At 45.8% G+C, this 19,541-nt stretch overlaps 1 protein-coding gene across 1 annotated transcript in view; it reads left to right on the top strand.

Annotated features, from left to right (window-relative positions):
- The window catches only part of ARHGEF5 (Rho guanine nucleotide exchange factor 5), a 38,161-nt gene that overhangs the window by 1,097 nt on the left and 17,523 nt on the right, over positions 1–19,541 (top strand).

Raw genomic sequence — 19,541 nt, 5'->3', positions numbered from 1 at the left:
CCGCTCCTCCTCCCGCTGCCGACAGCAGGTAGGGCCCGGCGCACAGGCCCGGTCCCAGGCTCAGCTGCCAGCAGCCGGAGCCTCTTCTTCCCGCAGGAATGGTGCCTCCCACGCAGGAGCGAGATCCCACGGTGTTCGCTGGCTTTTTCAGCTCCAGCCGGGCTGCCCGTGGCCGGGGCCCCGGAGTCTCGGGGCTGTGCTTGAACTCTGGACACCGTGTTGTTTTCCTCCTTGCTCTGCTGGCTGGCACCTCGTGACTTTTATGGCCTGTCACAGAGGGAAGGCAGAGGAACGAAAGGCGAGATACCTGCTTGCTGCTCACTTCCCGTCTCCTTCCTGCAGCCACCTCGGAGCCCCAGCCACTGCAGCAGCTCTGATGGCAGCCTCAGCACCCCAAACAACCTGCCGGGGGGCTTCTGGGCTCCCACAGCTCTGGCCTGACCCATCCTCCCCCCAGCGCCCATGTTACCCTTGCATTTGATGCTTCGTTTATTCCCGCAGGTTGGATAAGACCTGGATCAAACCTGGTAGGGAATACAGGGTCAGGGAAGGAGATCTGAGCTCAGCTCATCTGTGTTGACTTGTCGCATACTTTGCCAAGGAGCTGCTGGATTTGGATGCCGTGGGCTTCTTGAGCTGCGTGCCTGTTCTTCTCTGACCAAGCCACATCCTTAACATGTTGAAGTTTTTATGACCTGGTTCTCTGGCGTTTTGGAGTTTCTCGTAACCTAAATGGCTTGTTGGAGATGGCTTGGATAAGGGCAGAGTCCTTTTAAAGGGTTGCATGGGAGGGAGGTGGCTTGGTTTGGAGGAATAATGTATGGGTGACCCAGATTTCAGAGCTGCGACTGAATTGGGTGAGGAGGAGGCATCCGTAAATCAGACTTGAAGTTGTACCAAATCTGAATTCTTCTTAATTCTCAGTTATTGTTAATATTTTCAACAGCTCAGCTGGCTTCCTCATTTTGCCAGCTTGTGATTGCGGGTGGCGTTTGTACTGTACTGGCTCTGCAGGTGCCCAGCGATCTTGATACACTAATCGCTAGTGACAATAGGCGACTAGGCTTGAGGTTGGTGCTCTCACTGAAGCCCTCTCTTCCTGCTGTCTGAAATCGTGGGACAAGAGTATGTCTTCCGGGAACCTCTTGTGCATCCTGAAAGATTTTGCCAGGAAGAGTCCGTTCCCTGGGACTTCATTTCATCCTGTTAACTTCAGATAGGTGTTCTTGCTCTTGTTCTATTGAGTCCTATAATTTCTTACGGTTCACTTGTTTCAAGTGCTTTCTAGAGGTAAAGAGCCAAATTTCACTATAGGGTTTTTTTGTTTTGTTTTCTTTAACATTTTTTAACATAGGAGTCTGGTTTAAAGTGGGCTGTTTTATTTAATTACTTTGCATTCATGTAAGTTACGTTCACTCTCCGTGGTTATTCCAGGCAAAATTTAAGAAACAGCCTGCAAGGGATTTCAAATTCATAATTGGAATCACATTTTTTTCCAAGAAGATTTGATTCTAAGAGTTACTGTGCTTTCTGCCACCTGGTATCTTTCCAGTCTGATGCTGGCTGCCTAGTTACTGTTCAGCTAAATTATACGTAGCTAGCTTGTTTCAGTAGTTATGCCTGGTACGTTTCATAATTCCTTTCAGCTTTGCGACTCCTCACTGGACTCCTGTTGTATCTTTTAATGAAGTATTGAGAAGTGACTTCAGCGCAAGTGTAGTTGTGGTCTATTGTTTCGGCACTTGGGCTGTACAGAGAGAAATTGTTTCCCTCTTCTGTGAGGTGATCACACAGCTGATATTCATAGTATCGCCCATTTGGGGACAGATGCCTTATTCTGACCCCCAGCAGGTATTTACATTCCCAGCTGGTTATCACTACATCAAATCCAAAAAATTCTATGAGAAAAGTACATGGTCTTGATTTCAAGATATCAAGTGATAGATTGCACTGGTTCCCCAGGTAAATTATTCCAACGGCTGATTACCCTCACTAATTTCTTATCTCAATCTGTCCAGCCTGGTTCCTAACCACAAAGTCTTGCTACAAATTTTCATGCCAGATTACAGAGCCTGTTGCTGCCAGGATGACACATTCCAGCAAAAAGATGGCCCATTGTACTGCAAGCTTACAGCTGTTAGCGGTGCTAACCTCTCGCTTCTGGGAAGAGGCAGTCGTGGAGCTGTAGTCATAGGGTGACTGGTATGATTTACAGCAGCGGCTAAGCGCGCCTGGCTGCGGTGTCTGTGCGCAGGCAGGGTTTTCGGAGAAATGTAATTGAATAACTTGTGTTCCTTGGAGTATGGCTTCACGTGATGGGTAACCCAGCGTAACTACAGGCTGCTGCTGAAGGAACAATCCAGTTCTCATCCACTCCTGACTGCAAGCTCCTGCTGCTTCTCTTGGATTGGATCTAGTGACCAAGTGGCCTCAAATCACTTCAATCACCGCTCCAACTGAAAATTAACCGCCTTCCCTAAAGAGAAAAAAAAAAAAGGCTTTTGGATCTGGAAGTTGGATCAGTCTGCTCTGCGGCCAGATGGTGCTAGGTCTGATGCAGAAGGGTAAGATGCCACAGGGCATGTGAAACATGGAGCGGGACTACCTCTTTCAGTACCAATCCCATGCCTGTGCCGGATTAGATGCAAGAGGGAATCATACATTTAGTTCCTACATTTCTGCGCTCAGATAAACGGGCTGTGGTTGCACAGATCCTCTCAGCTGACACTGCCGTTGATGGAAACCATCGTGCCTACCTGTTGTCATCCACATTGGTTCCTTGCTCTGCTTCGTTGTGAGACCACACGTGTGCCTATGCCGCCAGAAGAGAAAGGGCAGTGTGGGGGTGGGAATAAGGAGGGCAGAGGCTGGGGCTCCTTTTGGCAAGCTGAAGAGCTTGAGATGCAGGAATTGTCAAAAGCACGCCTTACCTTAAATCTTAATGGAAGCTCATGTGTTTTTTCATCTTCCCTTTGCAGCAGATGTGTGAGAATAGCTGCCCTGATTTGCCCAGTTAGCCTAGGTTAACTCCGTTGCATGACTTGGGAGAACTGGGTTTAGCCAAGACTGGGTTTAGGTCAGCTGCATTTATATCTTTGGTCAAGAACTGTGTGTTGGAGTTAGACTTTTTGTGTGGGAAAGGGCATTTAATGTACAAAGAAGAAGGTCTGTGCCTTGGTGGTGACGTACTGATACCTATGAAAGGTTCATCAGTGCAGAAAAGTTGCAAGCTACCGATGTGTTCTTGATGTGAGGTTCTCGGAGGTTTTCAGTGCCTGAGCCAGCTGGGGTACCCTTTTGGGAGAACTTTGCTAATCTTGCCTCCTCTACTAACGAGTGATTCCAGCTTTCTTGGTCTTCTAGTGGAATTAGTTTGCTGGCACAAAACCCATTCCTCATCTATTGTTTTAAACGCCATTTCTTGAAGTGCGATGTTGAATACTGCAGGAGATGTGGAACTCGGCCTGTGGTGGAGACTAGTTCTGAGCTCACGGCGTGGGGGCTGGATTACAGCTGGATGAAGTCAAAGAAGAAATTCCCATGACTTTAGTCCAAGTTCAGTGCAAGGTCAGGGGTTATTGCTTTTGATAGTGGGAAAAATTTAGAAGGGGGGAAGGTGATTACCATGACATGTGTACAAAAGTACCTATGTAAATAGACACACATATGTAAATGTATACAAAACAGAGGGTGTTCTGGTGCTGGAAGAGGTTGAGGAGGAGTGGTTATAGAAACTGTAATTGGATAGTATACGAGAAGTGAACTGAAGTGGGAGGAAGCACGTGAACCTGCTGCTCAGAGAGTGCTGCATTAAAGCAGGGCTGGCCTTAAATTAGCTTCCTGTGAATGTATCTTATTTGCAGTAAGTCACGTAGAAGTGTGTGGCATTCAGACATCAAACTAGCTCTTTGTAGTCTCAAACTGAACATCCAGCTGCACGCAGGTGCTCAGTGTGTGAGGTCTGCTGCCCCTGGCCTTGCTGGTGCTCCAAGTACATTTGTCACTGGAGTTCCTGTTGCTGATCATACACAAAACTCCCCAAATCCTTATCTAGATCAGACTGAGGTGGTGCCCAGCGGGATCCACAAGCTTGGTGGTCCCCACATGTGCCACCCATGGGCAGAGCAGAGTCATACACTGGTGAGCAGACCCAGCTTTGCACAGGGTGTGACTGGAGGAGGAGAGGTGAGGAATGGCTGCCACTTCGTCAACAAATCCAACAGTAGAGTTTGAGGATCCAAAATACGCCCCTCTCGAGGGGAGGGGATTAGGACGCTGGTCATGTCAGGGCACGATCCATTCAGATAGTAGAAGTCCTGAGATAATCGGGAGACCTGTGGTGCAAGGCCCAAGTCTGGGTTACAAGCAGACCTGTAACCTGTAGGACGTGGTCGTTGTTTGCAGCTGCCACAAGGTGGCTGCCATGGCTACACTTGCATATTCACTAAATAATAGAAATAGATGTCCAGATCAGTGTTAAACTAATGTGTGCACCACTAGTGGGAGGAGGGGTGGCAAGGAGAAGATGCTTTGCCCACAGTGTTGCTCGGCAGCCATGAAAAATAAGCATCTGTAATCCTTATGGTGTGCATGCTTTATACTCCCAAAAATTGATAGGCATAATGATCAAAAATGCCTGCAAATACTCTTTGAATAGGGTAAATCTTAACTGGGCCCTTACATCTTTGTTAGATTCCTGTCCTGTGAGGGGGTGCTAGTGGAAACTTTGTAAGAGTACACCAGTAAGAGTATAGCTGTGCTGGTATACTTCATTTCGTAGAAGGAAGGATGACATAGCTATACTGGTGCCTAGAAAAGCTCTGATGCTGTTGCTGTGTCTTCAGTGGGTCTGGTCTCCAGATGAAATCCTTTTGGCATGGATTAAGCCTGAACTGATGTTTAGATGCAGAAATTTTACTGTAGGTAGTCCATAGTACAGGCATCTGAGCGTAACTCTAGACCTATGAAACATAATCTAGCTGCAACATTTGAGTCTATCTCCTTTCTGAAGTACTCTGAGGTGACTATTTGTAAAGGCGAGGACTGTCAGGTTGCAGAGCAATGTTGGGAAGGCATGGTGTGTATCTCTTTCCTCTCTGTTGCTGGATTTATAGAAGAGATGTTCTGAGTACACTGCCAGCCCTGCAGGACAGGGGTGGTGTCTCACTGTGCAGTCTTTGGAATGGTGAGGATTTGGTCCCGATTGTTGGTATTGCAGGTGGCTCAAATAACTCTTCCTGTTGTTTGTTGCTTCTCTGCATATCTCTTTTTCTGTAACACACTTTGCGCATAGAGAGATTTCAGGCTTGAGTCCGAGTATAGTACAGCTGATGGATCTTGTGGGTGTTTTTAGAATGATGCACTTCTCTCTCCCTTCTCTACCCCTCCTCAGGAAAGGTGTTTTCTCCTGGAAAGGGGTGTTTCAGGTATAGGCAAGAAGAGCCTCAGGTTGGGCAGTGGGGGTAGCACTGAGAAGGCTGCAATACAGCACACAACCCTGCAAGACTCTATGCTGTGATAAACCTCCGGGCAGAGAGAGGATAGATACTGTGGGGAGACGGGCAAAGAGAAGTAGGAGTGTCCCTGTTTTTATAGCAAATTATGGGTCAGGGCATGTTTTCCGAAATGCGCAAGTGATTGGGAGAGGTGGGTTTACTCCTCGAGTCACCCAGTAATTTCTTAACAACATCTGATGCCGTGTTGAAGGATGGGAAATGCATTACTGCACCATTGTTCTTTTCCTTGTCGCTGGGCACCACTGAGAGGAGGGGATGTTCTCTTAGTGCATGTGGGGGGACCGAAAGGGAAGCTATGAGGTTTCTGTAGGCACAGGGTCAATGCTGCTCATTTCAGTCTGAGTCCTGTGCCATCTTGGAAGGCAGTCTTCCTCTGACGTTTCTTGGGCGGTCCACCTTATCTTCCTGCCCCTGCACAATGAGTAAACTGAGCAGTTTCATTTCAGAGAGGTGCAGAGAAAGGAAGATGAGCAGTTTGGATGGATACTGGAGCAAGGAAATGTGCCTTATGCTGGAAGAGCAAGGCCAGGCATGCCAGTTATGTCATTGTAGCGTGCGCTCTGACCAGTCGCAGGGGAGGGTCAGAGCCATAAAAAGCAGCCTAAAATTGTGGCTGCCTGTATAGAAAAATCATGGCAGCTGGGTTGCCTGGTGGGTGTAATCAGGCATACCACAGCCATTTTTCCTTCGTTCGGTAGGCAGCATCATTTTTACCTATTCAGCTGCTGAGTGTGTAATGCTAGTGATATCAAAGACATGAAAATAGGCATTTGAGTGTAAAAGAGGAAAAATGGATTAACTCTGACTCTGATAATGATAACAAAATTACTTTAAAAAAAAAAAAACAGAACAAGAAAAGATGAGATATGCTGGATTGCATGTGCAATGAAAGCTGGCATGAACAGAAGTCTCAAGTTCAGCAAGGCAATATGAAAGCAAATCTGCCCTGAAATGTATTATGTTTTACTAGCATGTTTCCTTTGATAAGTTAAAAGATGGGGCTGTACAAAGTTTGGTTGTGACAATGGAAAAGACTGAACAAAGTGTGTTTAAAGAAAAAAAATCATGTACTAAGAGATGCAGGAGCCAAATGCAGAAGTGTTGAGGTGAGCATGTGCAAAAACACCAACTTGGTTTTAGAGAATGGTTTGGAGAGAGAGAGTTTTGTGCTTAAAGGTAGCAAAAAATAGCTGATGCTGAATGCCCTAAGCTCATAAAATTGATGGGATTGCAGAAGGGGTCTCGCCTGAATGTGGACACAGTGAGAAACAGACAACTGTGAATATCTGACATATGTGAGGTGGTGGGGCAGGGGCTTTCATTGGCTGGGCAGTAAGATCCCTATGGTACATCAAGTAACACTGATCCAAAATTAGCTGAAACAACTAATTAGGGGCACTACTTTGTGTGAAAAATGCATCTGTTGTTTGTACTAAGCATCTCTGCAGCACAGAAGGAAAATATCTTTGTAAAGTTACATATCTCGAAGAGCCTGGAGGCAAAAGACACAGAAGGAAGGAGCAGAATGGGCAGTCAGAATATTTTTGTTGGTGAAGGGATTGCTTAAATAAGGCTTTGCTTACAGCTGCAATCAGATACGGAGTTTATAACAGGGCTTTGCATATTCAGTGCACTGAGCAGCCACTCCCTGGCTAATCCTCAGTGTATGTCTGTGAGGCAGGAGGGGTTAGTGTTACCTCAGTCGCACACATCACCCTCAGGTGGGCAGAAGCTGCAGGAAACTCCCAGAATAAGGAACTGGCGATTCTGCTGGATGAGGTCTGGGGACGAAGGCATGGTTCTTGGCTGCCTTGAGAAAAGCTAGTTATAATCTAAGCCTTCTTTTAATGAGTGACTGCAATGGGGTATTGAAGGAAGGAGAGCTCCTAGTATCCTAACATGGGTGTTCCCATTTCAGCCTGTATTACTCATGGTAACAGTTACTCTTTGTGGACCCACTAGCTTGAAATTTCTAGGTGACCGCAACTGTGTTTAACTGTTGATAAGCTGTAGCTGTTTGCAGAGGCAAGGCTTGAAACAGCAGTCCTGTGGGTGCATCTTTATCACCTTCTGTTAGGGTAAATGCTAGCAGAGCAGGAATAGCCAAAAGTTCGGAGTGCAGGGTGTTTCCCATCCGTGCAACAAAAGCAGTAATGCTGGTATCTCCTGCTGTGGGCATAGCTGTAAATGCACCTTCTTTAATGCAATCGCTTCTTGGGAGCCGTTCTGCCGTGATCTGTGCCATACCTCCTGTGTAAAGCGCTGCCAAGGGTGACAGAGTCAATTTGTCACGTCAAGACTTGCGTCGCCATTCTTCTCTTCAGCAGCCTCATGGCAGGGAGTCACAGACAGATACAGCTGTCAGCACTGCCGGATCTGCCGCTGAGCAAAGGCAGAGCCATTGCTCCTGAAACAGTAGCTGGGCTTGGGTTGTTAAACCCTCCTGCTCTGCTGCCCCCTCCTAGGCCAGGACCAGTGCCTCGGCCTCTCGCTCAGCCTCCTGTGAGGTTGGGACCTTGCTTGTCCGCTTGCCTTGTCCTCAGCTGTCTGCCTTGCTTGCAGTTGTTTTGTGCTGTTGAGCCTGGGACTTGTGAAAGTTGCTCGCTTTGTGCCCCTACCTGCCACTCATGGGCTGACCAGCCGTCTGTCACATGTGGCAGAGGCGAGGTGCTGGGTTAGGTAATAGTCAGCAAACATCTGTGCTGAAAGCTGGGTTCCCCAAGTGCATCAGTCTGGTGGAGGAGAGGCTGAGGACCCATTTTCCATACAGGAGGGTGTTTGGGAAGAAGACTCTGAGAAGGAGAGCTCTGACTCTTCTCTTTCTTGGGCACAGTCCACTGACACCCCTGCCCCGGTTCCTGGTACCCTCCCAGTCCTTCCCCCTTCAAGCACCTCTGTTGCTTTTAGCTTTCCCGAGCTACAATGATCATACCAGATTATTGTACACAGATACATTGCCTGTAGTGTTTTGGTTTTTTGTTGTTTTTTTTTTTTTTTTTTGTAAGTGCAGTGAAGCAGCTTGCCATGTGCCAAGTCTGATAAACTTGTTTAGGTGAGTTCGATGGGCAGTGTCAGAAGTTATAACTGAGAACCGCCTATAAGGCTGAACTGGAGGAACTCTGCTGTATCTCATTGAACTTGGGAGAGATGGGATGTTTATGTGTTTGTTTATGCCCCACTGATCAAAGCGTGTTGCAGGTAATAGGAAAGACAGTGAGCTGAGGCTTAGATTTCATTTAACTGGTGCCTATAGCTTCCCAGGGGAAGGTTCTCATTCGTGCTTATAGTATGCACAACTTCAATTAGACGCTTGTGTAGGTTGGTGGATGCAAGTGTACCAAGGGCTCTGCATTCCTTGGCCAGAGCTGGCATTGGTTTGTGATCATGTCATAAAAGAGGTAAAAGAAATTGTATCAGGTCTGTATTACACTATTAGTCATGGTGACTGTTAGGAGTTAAATTGCCTCATGCTGTAACTTCTCACTCGCACAGCGAAGTCATGAGCTTGGGGTGAATTTAAGGCATGCAGACTTAATTTTGCTCCTTCTGCGTGTCCATCTGGTAGGGTGGGACCTGGGAGAGGAAAGAGAGTGGTAGTTTTACATGCCACAGGGTTGAGGAAAAGGAAGCCGTAGGCCAGTCGGGAGTCAGAGTCGATGTCTTCAAAGACTGCCAAAGGGCAATCTCAGGACTTTAATTGCTCACCTCATATCTAAAGAGCCATGGAGCCATCAAGGAGTAAAGGAGTACTATTTTAGGAAATCCTGAAGGGCGGTGGTGGGAAGCAGACTCTGCCCCCTCATTCATATGCAGAAAAATTAAAATAGAGGAAGGAAGGATTAAAATATCTGTAATTGTTCCTTATTCATTGAAACTCGTGTAGTTATTAAAATGGGAAAAATATTGTAATTGATACAGTTTAGAAATGCTAGTGATATTTCTAAGCTGGTATAAAATCTATGCTTTAAATTAATACAGACTTGGAGCTATACTGTGCATGAAAATATGTGGGCGTAATTTTTGCCTATTGACAAATAAGAGGAAATATTGCTGAAACAGAGAATATCAGTGTTGATCTGGCTGTGCTATTTCTTAATTTTTTTTTTAAGGTTGTACCTGTAGGGCTCTACTTTTTTTTTTTTTAAATTTTTATAATATGCTGTGTTAATTACAGTATTAGGAACTAATGCTAAATCTTAACTACAACATCTATGAGCTGTAATTGCTACTATAAACTTTGAAATAAGGTAATGGTAATTGGTGAAGCTAGTTATAAAAAGCATTTCATAAGATTGATGTATATCAGTTAGACCATTTAAAAGCCTGATTTATACAACTTTTCACCGCTTGTTCTGAAAGAGAGTCACAAAAATGCCTCGCCCTCCCCTTCCCTTTGGAGTATTTCCATGGTAGACTTTGCAGAGGGTTTGAGGAGTTTTCCAGGGCTTTCCCTAGGGATCTCCTTCATGGTGTTACTTGTTTTCAGAGTTGCTCACAGAGGGCTGGCTCCTTGGAGTCAAGCTGGATGCCGTGCAACGTCCTTTTATGCCCAGTCCTTTGCTGAGGAGGGAAAGCTGCATTTGGGTTCATGGGAACAGTAAAGTCAGTGGCAACAACGAGACAAGGAAACGTTAAACCCTAAAATAATGGCTCCTTTGGAAATGGTTGTAAATCCGATTAGAATATCCTACTTCCTGTGGTGTCTGCTCCTAACCTGGAAGGGTAGCAACCAAAATGTGACTAGCAGAGGGTCAGTGCTGAAAATGTAACATTTCCCTGCTCTGCTGCTTCTGTCCTGTGTGGGCCAGCGAGAGTGCACCTGTTTCTGTGTTTGAAGCCCTTGGCAGTCACACGCGGCAAGACACCTACGCTGGAGCGTCAGGGACTTGCTTGTAGATCCTGGGTGTGGTTTCACCATAACTTAGGTCTAAGTCCAGGTTTCTGCTTTCCCACTCGCCAGCCTGTCTCCCAGCCTCTTGTTCCTGTCCACTCCTTGCAGTTGCTGCTATGGCTTGCACATCTGCACGTACAGCTACTGCAGGGAGCTGGCATATTTACCTTTATTTATTGGTTTGGTTTGGTTTAGTTTTCCTCTGTGTCACACCTTTATGGCTGCTCACATCACTCTGCTTCTGGGTTGTTTTTTTGGCTAGATAACTCCCTGAGCTGGCTCATGTGTGGTCACGTGCGCACCGGCTCATGGGAGAAGATGGCAGCAGCCGGGATGCGTATTGCCTTAATCTGTTCTAGATTTCAGGGTGCCCCGTCAAGTCTTAATTGAAATTTATTGGGACCTGACTCCAGGTAGTGTTGGATGGTTTGTGCAGTCAGCAGCAGCAGAAGGAATTGAAGGAGCTCTACATCTTTTTAGGGCTGCACCATAAACAGATGAACTTTGCAGAACACCTGCAAATACCTAAATTGGGCCTGAAAAATTTGATTATTCATCATTGTTAACCCAGTTATACCACAGCATATTTCTGTGCCAGTCTTTTAGTTTCTGATAGGTTGTATAGCTTACTGGATCGTGTCTAATTATTCTGCAAACAAGTTCAGTGTCATCAGTCCCAATTGCTGAAAACCAGTGATCAGGTAGAGGGGGAAATGGGAGTTGCCCTTGCTCTCGTTAGTCACAAGTTAAGGCTTAACATTTTGGCTTAAAAAATTAAGATAAACCCAGACAGCAAGATTTAATTTTTGAGCAGTACTTTGTTTTACAGGCCTTTTCCACACCCATTAAAGGCCAGACATGCATGTTTCTTAACTGTAAGCCAAAATTCTCACATAACCACATGATTCTAGGAAGTGGGACTATATGAAAAACAGAAAATATTGTGATGCGCACAATAAACCTATGCCAGTTGCCCATGCAGGCGTTATACCATGAGTAACAACAAGTTTTCCATGTGTTTGCATTAGTACCTTCCTATTCAGCACCCACACAATTCCTGTGGCTTTGGGTGTGTGAAGCTATTTTTCCACGGGTAGAGGGAAGGGGTCCTCTCTGGTGCTTTCCCACATTTACATTTCTTACAACATTTTATTTATATCTAATGCTTTCTGCTCCCAATAGCAAGCATGTCTCATTGTGCTTGTTAGCTTCTTCGATCTAAGTACACCAATTAAATTTCCAAGAAAGAATTGTTTGTTCCTTGAAAAGCTGGGTTAGGGGAGGGTTGTACCAAAATCTGGTTTCCCCACACACGTCCCTACATCTCTTTTGGATGGACTTTCCCCCCGCCTTTAGCGGCATTTTTCAGTACAAAGCTGCATCACTGTTACAGTATTGCCATGTGGTTTTGATTATGATAAAAGTCTCATAACTTTCTTTTTCACTTTTTGTTTTCACTCATTACTGGAGTCATAATGTAAATAAAAATACTATGGGGAACTAAGGCTGAAAACGTGTTCTGAAAGCACAAAAGGAGGACAAAAGTGTTCAAGGTTTTAATTTTTTTTGTTCTTGTTGCTATCTCATGCTATGTTGATATCAACAGTTTTTTATTGTTCTCTCCAGTTGATGGTACCGACAATATTGAAGCCAGATACGTGGTACAGGTTTCTGCTGTAGGTATAGCTGTTACTGCTGTTGAAGTTGTGCTGGTAGAAATCATTAGCATGGTATGACATGCAAGTGCAGTTTTGCTGGTATTTTAGGAATTGCTTTGGTTGCGTAGGATATGCTTTTCCTATTGATACAACAGCTGCATTTTGCCAGTATATTTATGGCTAGGTATATTTTGCTGTATCGCTTATCTGTTGTCCCATACTGCTAAAACGTTCCAACTTTGCATCTTCTGTCCTGTAGGGCTCTGACAGCTATCGGTAATGGCAGCAAGAAATCTTACAGTTTTCAAGGTGGAACTTGATCCGTCTGTGAAAGAGGTAATACTACGCGTTTGCCAAGAACATCAGGCAGGATAACTTCAGAGGCCCTTTCTGCAGGGGAGGACAGTTTGTCTCAGTTCAGTTTGCTGAATATCGTTCATCCTTATCTGTCTGTAGCTTAACTGTGCTCATGACTGGTACAGGTAACGTGACAACAGCTGTGCTCAGCAATGGTTCCACTGTGCAGTCTGGGCAAGGCCAAGCTTTCAAGTGTGTTTCCAAGCCCTTTGATGTTTTAATGGCATTTGCATCTGTCAAAATGGTTTGGTGCAAACATTAGCATTCTTTAATCTGAGACAAAAACAGCAGCGTGGGATTCTGGCTCATGCTTCTGTAGCATAGTAAGAGACTATGAAATTTCTGCTGCTAACTGGAGAATCTCTCCCATCTAGGTCCTGAATCACTGTTTAAAAAGAAACTGAGAACTCCTCTGGTTTATCGCAAACCTGCTCTCTAGGAATGTATATCATGTGCTGCTAGCAGCCAAGACTGCGCATCATAGCTTACATCTCGGAAGTCTTCACTTCCTTTTGTGCCCTAGATGTTTCTGTCAGTTGTCTCTCCAACCCCAAAGTGTGTAGAGATACCTGTAGAGAGCCAACTTGCAGTGACTCTGTACGTTGCTTTCACTGAGGGAACTCTTCCTCTATCTACCCCATAGCATCAACAGTCTTTCTACTAAGCCACAGCAGTGGGAGCTACCCACCGTTCTTGTTTGTTCCCGTACCAGAAGACTGCAGAATATCAAGGCTTATCCAGTGCTTTTATGAATATAAAACTTAAACTGTGCTTAAAGTGAACCAGGTTTTTTGATATACAGGTGGCTTCATTTTATCTTAAGACTGAATGATTTTTATTGCATCTATGGGAAGTGCAATGTGCAATCCAAGACATGGTCTACACTTGCTGTTTGGCAAATGTTCGGTAGCAACTTCCAAGGTGAAATTTTGTTCTACTTAAAAATGTTTATTTGGCTTTTTTTTTTTTTAAGTTAGCATTAAATATTATAATCCACTTAAATGGAAACAAATATAGGAAAGGTATCCTTATTTTTTTTCTCAGTTAGTGAATTGTTAGATAATTCATAGGTTCGGTATGTCTTGATGTGATATGATGATATCATGCCTACCACGAGTGAAAGCTAGTGAGATGCTACTGAGAGTGTCAGAATTCAGGCAACTGCCTGCCCTGGTGTGACTGAGAGGTCTCACTCACTTCTGAGCTTTAGTAGCAGCTCAGATGCAATTTCCAGATCAGGTACTATCGACGGGTTTGGGGTTTTTTTTTTTTCCCCTTGCCCGAAACAATTGAGGCGACTCCTAGTTCTCAGAATACTAACAGCACATAGACCATTCAGCACAGCAGTAGAATCTATGTTATTTTGGCACACACCTTTAAATTTAGATTGCTTTTCTTATTCTATATGTTCTTTCCTTCAGTAACCTCTGTCTGCTCTCCGTACCTTCAAAGCTGTCTCCATGTAACCTTGTTTCCCTCCTTCATTCTTATCTCTAGTGCCCTGTGTAATCTCTTCCTGAGCTCAAGAGTTTTCACCCCGCTCCTTCACCTCTCTCGATGGGCTGTACAGTGATAGAGCAGCCCAGGGGTGGTGGATGAAGTTCAGTAACCATCTCTTTGCAGAGGAGTGCATGCAGCGGGCATCCCTCATGTGGAGTGGGTATCCAGCTGAGAAAGCAGGCCTAAGCATGGCACAAGTAGCTGTATCAAAATAAAAATTGAGACTTGCGGTAGGGCAGGCTTTGTGTTAGAGCAGTTGCACCAACAACTTTCCTGAGTGTCTCGATGAACAGAAAGAAAGCGTGGCCTCCTCCTGGGGCAGATCGTAACTCTGGCAGCAATTTTCCTGCACGGTGAGCTCTGGATTTTGTATGGAGAAAGGCAGGCTCTGAGCTGGCACCCACTGACCCAACTCCTTTTACAGTCTGTCTAAACTGTGTGACAGAGATGATTAAGCTGAGATGAAATAGCAGGAAGGGGCTCAGGGCAGCCTTGTTGCCCCTCGGCTGGGGGTCACAGCCCACATGTTTTCCAGCTGAGCTGGCTTTGGCATTTCTACACCAAGGATATGCCCGAGCAATGGATTGTTTGGGAAAGCCTTTGTTTTAATAAGAAAATCGATGTCCTTGTCCATGCTGCTCAGTGGTTGTTGTGAATGGCTTTCCCCTCTCACGGGCAGAAGCTCTCATTGCTGCATCAGTGAAAAGGAGGAGAGACGGGGAGGGGCGCCCCTGGTGCACCCACCAGCAGCCTGGCAGGCTGCGGAGTGTCTCTGGCTGCTGGTGCAGCTCTGGCGGGGCAGCCGGGCCCAGCCTGCTGTTGCAGGGCAGAGGCAGAGCTTTCACAGCCAGAAGTGTGTTTGCACCAGCCTGGGCCTGTGGGCCGCCCCAGCACCAGTGGCAGGGGGAGTGGGATGGGGAGCACGGCCACCCCACTGCGGGGGCAGAGGCCAGCGCCATGTGGGGAGGGTGAAAGGGGCACACTGAAAAGCTACGTTTCTCCCCAGTTCTGGAGGAGGAGAATCTTGGGGCTCTGCTTAATTCTGTGTTGCCTTGTTTCCTGGCTAGCTGAAGGGCTTGTCTGTGCTTGATAGTACTTGTTATTTCTCCTTTCTTGTGTGTTGGAGGAGGAGGGGAGGGAAGGTGAGGTACTTTCTATTTAAAACCAGAAGTGTTTGTCATCTCCATCCAGGTGAATTAACCCACACTGGAAGGAAGTAGGACATTCACATTGCCTTCTGTAATCTGGGAAAGCTGCAGATGGATGTGTGCGTCATCTCAGGAATTGGTTTGCCTGCTAGTACTTTCACTGCTGTCCCATTTTGCTCAGCTGGCCACCTTCCTCACCCTTCCTCTCCCAAATCTTGTGCTCCTTACTGCAGCATGACCAAACATTGCCCCTTTGTTTTCACGCTGACGTGCAGCCAGCTGCACCCTCTCATGGTTCAAGCTTGCAGTGAGTTTATGCATCCAGGACCACTTATGAGTTAGGCGGTAGCTGCTTCGCACTGCTGTGTGTACATGTGCTGAAGTGCTGGATTTTGCAGCCTTTAGCTTTATCTAAACAGGGGCCATCAGAGCACCTCACTTGAGAAGTACTGCTAGAGCAGAGGGAGAGATGGGACACTCAACATCTGATCCAGAGAGATGTGAAAGACCAGTAGGCCCCAACAGCAGTAATGGTGAGGTTTCTGGGATAGTTTGTGTAGCCTGCTAGAAGTTGGCAGTTGCCAGATTGGGTCCTGTATGCTTGTCTGTCATGTTATTGGCTTGACTGCAAGTGTGAATCAAAAGTTTGCTTTGGCTTGCCCAGCTCCTGAGTGTCTCCTGGGCCCTCCTCTGGTGGAGGGCCAAGCTGACCTGTAGTGGGAGCATAACACAGCAGTGCTCCACAGGCAATCTCTGCCAGTCACTACTAGGCTTTTGTATGTAGCTCCTCCGTATGTGAGGCTACAGGTGTAGTCAGTCTTGTTTTATTGTTTTCTCTCCCATCTCCATTAAATCCTTATTTGCTCAGACATTTGCATCTTTCACTACAGTGAACCAGCCTTCAAGCAGGAGCTTAACTGTTTCTCTGACTAGAAGTGCAAGTTCTTCCCTGCTGTCTCTGCAGAAAGTTTGCCTGTCCCTTCTCCTGCCTTGCTTCCCAAAGCATCTCTCTTGCTCTCCCTGAGGTGTGCAAAACACCTGGCAGTAATATGATGAGACAAATCTCACTTGGCAGCTTCCAGTGTTGATCTGCTGTGCACCTCCCTCTACGCTGTCTCACAGTATCATCATGGAACTGCTCCAAATGCAGCTTTAAACTTGTCCTTTCACCTGTCCAAATCCCTTGCAACAGAGCCAGAGAAGTGGAAACTGAGTCTTTGAGCTTAATAAGAGGAAGTTCAGTGTTGTGTACATCTGTAACAGCACAGTTCTTCTTCCCCTCACAGAGTGTGGCCTTGAGTTTGAGGATCTTGCTATTCAGAACTTTATAGGCCATCCTGTCTTTAGTAGTAGTAAACCTTCTTTAGCCATCAGCTTGTGTCCAAGACCACCCGTCTCCCTAAACAGTCTCTCTGCTCCTGGGGAGCCTGTTTTTGAAAACTGTCTGTATTAGGTGTGATAAGCAGTATTTTTCCAGTCACGTAGCAGAGGAGACTCAAGTTAGATAGCAAGAAGAGTTCAGAGCAGGGCAGCGCAAGAGTGATCTAATGCAATCATGGAAGCTTTGTTAAAGGAGGGGTAGATGTACCTGTTGGGGACAACATAGGTAAAGTTGATCCTGTCTTGGAGAAGGTGGCTGCTTACAAGTTTATGACCCTGCTACTTTCTTAGCTCTGCCAAGCTGTCTTGTTTTTGTGCTGGAGCTTCTTCGTGACAGTCCTGTACCTTCCCACGTACAACAGTTTCCAAAGACGGCTTAGCAGCACCAAAGTAGTTTGCTATTAGCTGGCAGCAGTAAGACATGGCAGAAGCGTTCCAGTTCTGTGTAATATCTTTATCAGTGACCTGGATGAGGGGATTGAGTGCACCCTCAGTAACTTAGCAGATGACACCAAACTGGGTGGGAATATCGATCTGCTCAAGGGGAGCAGGGCTCTGCAGAGGCATCTGGACAGGCTGGATCGATGTGCCAAGGCTAATTGTATGAGGTTTAACAAGGCCAAGTGCTGGGTCCTGCACTTTGGTCACAACAACCCCATGCAACGCTACTGGCCTGGGGAAGAGTGGCTGGAAAGCTGCCTGGTGGAAAAGGACCTGGGGGTACTGGTTGACAGCCAGCTGAATATGAGCCAGCAGTGTGCCCAGGTGGCCAAGAAGGCCAATGCCATCCTGGCTTGTATCAGGAATAGTGTTGCCAGCAGGGGCAGGGAAGTGATCGTGGCCCTGTACTCAGCACTGGTGAGGCTGCACCTCAAAGACTGTGTTCAGTTTTGTGCCCCTCACTACAAGAAGGACATTGAGGTGCTGGAGCGTGTCCAGAGAAGGGCAACAAAGCTGGTGAGGGGTCTGGAGCACAAGTCCCGTGAGGAGCGGCTGAGGGAACTGGGGTTGTTCAGCCTGGAGAAGAGGAGGCTGAGAGGAGACCTTATCGCCCTCTACAACTGCCTGAAAGAAGGCTGTAGCGAGGTGGGTGTTGGTTTCTTGTCCCAGGTAACAGGCAATAGGACGAGGGGAAATGACCTCAAGTTGCACCAGGGAAGGTTTAGATTAGACATTAGGAAAAATTTCTTCACAGAAAGGGTTATCAGGCATTGGAATGGGCTGCCTGGAGAAGTGGTCGAGTCCCCATCCCTGGAGGTATTTAAAAGACGGGCAGATGAGGTGCTTAGGGACATGGTGTAGTGGTGGGATGGCAGTGTTAGGTTAATGGTTGGACTTGATGATCTTAAAGGTCTTTTCCAACCTAAACGATTCCATGATTCTATGATTCTAAGCCCCGTGGGAACTTTCTGAATGGACATATCTCTTTGAAACATAGTGTTTGTTGAAATTGTAACTATTTACAACTACTCTCTACTTTGAGAGGGGGTGGGGGGAAATCCAAATTACTAAATAATCACAGTTTTGGTCTGGTTTTGCAAAAAGATTATCTTTTCAATATAAACAAAAATTAAAGATTACATGAGAAAAAATATGTGGGAACAAAGTTAACTGATGAGCTAACTCAACTAGTTAACTCATTTTTTTCCCCATTTTTCAAAAAGCTATAAGATGATGACAGTCCCCATGATTAAGGTGTATATAACGCTTCAGTTTTAACTCCAGAGCATGGACTCATTGCTTTCAGAGCAGGTGTTCTGTTTCACTTTGATTTAAGGGAAAATATAATCTAAACCAGCTTTCAGGTCAGGCATTCCCTGACTATGGCGTTAACTGGGACAATTAGTCCAGATGTAATCATGCTGTTATTGCTTTTATTTTCTGTGTGGGATCAGAAAAAGTTACTTGTGATACAGAGCCACTCCAGCACAAGGAAATCGCTGTTGATCTCAAAGGTTTCTCTTTCCATGCAGAGACTTTCCTTTCTCTGTGAGTCTCCCAAGTTGAAATTGTCACACGTGCCCCCCAACAGCAGTTGAAACTCTGGACAAAATGCTATTCTTAAAATTGTAGGGAATTTGGAAATTAGGAATGCCAGAGAAAGAAAAAGCATATAGATTTCATTGCTTTGAGCAAGAAAAGGAATTTTTTGCACGAGCGTTACGAATAGTCCAGAGCCAGGCCTTGGGGCTTTTTTTACCACTGAACAGCTAGCAAGCTTTTACATGAAGAAATGTGGAATGGTTTCTCTGACCAAAAGATGCAGGGCTATCCATTTATGTCTGGAAACTTAGATATCTGTAAGATAGGATGAAGGAGGAGGACTCTGAAGCTTTGTTCAGGGGTAAGTCTGACTGTGGCTGAACATTGCAGGAAATCCTTCAGGGCTAAAGTACAAGCTCTGGTATGGCTGGAAGGGTACCCAGTGTATGTGAAGGAGCCCGAAGCAGCAATTTATAACCTATTTCTGATTAGCAGGGGATAGGGAATAGAGAAGTCAGGCTGGAACCCTAGAGAAAGTGTCCCAAAGGCAGAAGAAAAGGGAGGGGAATCATTAAGGTTTGTCTCTTTCTTATGTCTTTTAAGGTAGGTATTGTGGGTCATGGGGTAGGTAGAAGCCAGAAAGATAAAAGTGGTGAATCAGATGCTACCATCCTTTTCGTAGGCATTTCCCAAATGTACATTCCCTAGTGCTTTGTCATGTCTGAACTTCAAATGCAATAATAGATGGGAAATTCCACTATATCCTTTGGGAAACTGTCCAACAATCCTGAGATGATTTTTTTCCCCCTCCCTAAAAGAGCAGACTAAATGATGATATAGCTTCTCTTTGTAGTCTGTAGGTATGTCCACACACACCAGAGGTACTCCTCTCAATCCATGTGGTTTACAACCTTCAAATATCTCATGTCTTGTGTCATGCCCTAGTTGTTCATCAAATTCTTACATTCCCATGTCTTGGTAATCATTCCTATGATCAGTAAGGCCCTGTGTTGCACATACATACAGAGAGAGCTGTAAAGAGAGCCATCAGCTCCAAAGTACAGGCTTTTCCCTGTTGAAATCAAAGAGATCTTTAAGACTCAGCCAG

Source organism: Egretta garzetta, unplaced genomic scaffold (genome assembly GCF_000687185.1).
Source record: "Egretta garzetta isolate BGI_Z169 unplaced genomic scaffold, ASM68718v1 scaffold293, whole genome shotgun sequence".
Lineage (NCBI taxonomy): Eukaryota > Metazoa > Chordata > Aves > Pelecaniformes > Ardeidae > Egretta > Egretta garzetta.
This window is presented reverse-complemented; position numbering and strand designations above follow the sequence as displayed.